This window comes from Pundamilia nyererei, unplaced genomic scaffold (genome assembly GCF_000239375.1).
Source record: "Pundamilia nyererei isolate P.nyererei 1_Seehausen unplaced genomic scaffold, PunNye1.0 scaffold00132, whole genome shotgun sequence".
NCBI lineage: Eukaryota > Metazoa > Chordata > Actinopteri > Cichliformes > Cichlidae > Pundamilia > Pundamilia nyererei.
Window position 1 is genome coordinate 1,372,704 of NW_005187533.1, and position 1,499 is coordinate 1,374,202.

Below are 1,499 nucleotides of genomic sequence, written 5' to 3' on the forward strand. Positions count from 1 at the left end.
AGTGATTTTGTGAGAAAAAGAGAAAAGGAAATTGAATTACATTAGCATGTGAAATATTCCATTTGCAATCTACTATTATTATTATTACCTTTCTGCAATATTCAGGCTCTTGTAGTGAAAGTTATAAAGTCACATTTGATCATTATGGACTGGATTATGATTGTATTTTAGAACTAAAGAAACTGAACAGTCGAAGCATAAAGGAGAACCATATGTCATACACACACACACACACACACACACACACATATATATATATATATGTGTGTGTGTGTGTATGGCGGGACGGTATGTGTGCGTGTTCCTCAAACTTGGTGTCCTGGGAATTTGAGGGTTGTGTGCTTTTCCCAGGACTGCACTCTTTTAAATAGAGATCCCTGATGTTGTGCCTGGAATCTGCTGAAGCCACTCTCTGGTTTACAGCTCCTAAAGCTCCACTTTTGACCTCCACTTTTGCTCCAGTTGTTCCCTCAGCCCCTGGCCCTTCTCTATTTCCTTGTGCTCCTTCTCTGTGATGTTGCTGTCTGCCGGGGCTGCTACATCTTCTGCTCCTTTTCAACCACCACTATGTCTGGTTGGTTGGCCAGCAGCTGCTTGTCTTTCTGGAACTCAAAATCCCACGGGACCTTAGCCTTGTTGTTCTCAACTATCTTCAGTGGTGTCTCCCATCGGGAATTGGGCAGTTCTAATCCATATGTGGCCCAGATGTTCCTGTATGCTATCCCAGCCACTTGGTAGTGTCTCTCGGTTTATGTTGTTCCATCTTCCATCTTGGTACTATATACTGGACTGTCTCCAAGGCATCTTTGCAAAGCCTCCAATAAAGTCTCTTTCTCCACATTGGGATGTTATTCCAGTTCATTTAACAGCCTGATGTCCTCACTGTAGAGCCTGGTGAGGTGCATCAATGAAGTCTCGCTCTCTCCCAGCATATACCTTAATATCATCCATGTAAGAGAGGGGGCTGTGTCTGGGAGATTGCTGTGGTCTGCTCTTAGGTGCACCATCCACTTGGTGTTGGTGCTCTGTGCCATCTCATTCTCTAAGATTGTCTTCCAGGATTGCTCAGTGTCTGCCATCATAGTATGGTTCCTTTGCAGCTAAGAGTACACCCTAGAGAGCTCTTGTCTGTCTCTCACAAAATCTTCTGGACTTTTGTTAGTGCCCAAACATCATTCCAGATCTCCCTAATTTCCGTTACAGCCTTCTTTTCCACACGGGGGGGGGGCTTTCTCTATATGTATTTGTCATTTTTGGACCCAAGTATTTCTGTGGCAGTGGCATATACAAGATTATTGCTTTTATTGATACTGGTAGTGGGGATGTTGAGTACGGGTGTGTTCACATTTGCAAGCATTTCCTGTGGTGAGAAAGGAGAAGTCGTGCACTCGGTTGTGTGGCTGCCTTGAGTTTGGCCACAATCATCTTCCTCAGCTAGGTAGATGCATCTATTAGTGCAGATGGCTGGGCATTATTTAGTTCAGCTACAAACAGTTTAT

At 44.0% G+C, this 1,499-nt stretch overlaps 1 protein-coding gene across 1 annotated transcript in view; it reads right to left on the reverse strand.

The window, feature by feature from the left end:
• The window catches only part of grin2aa (glutamate receptor, ionotropic, N-methyl D-aspartate 2A, a), a 57,122-nt gene that overhangs the window by 41,949 nt on the left and 13,674 nt on the right, over positions 1-1,499 (reverse strand). The gene's annotated exons all lie outside the window — the stretch shown is intronic.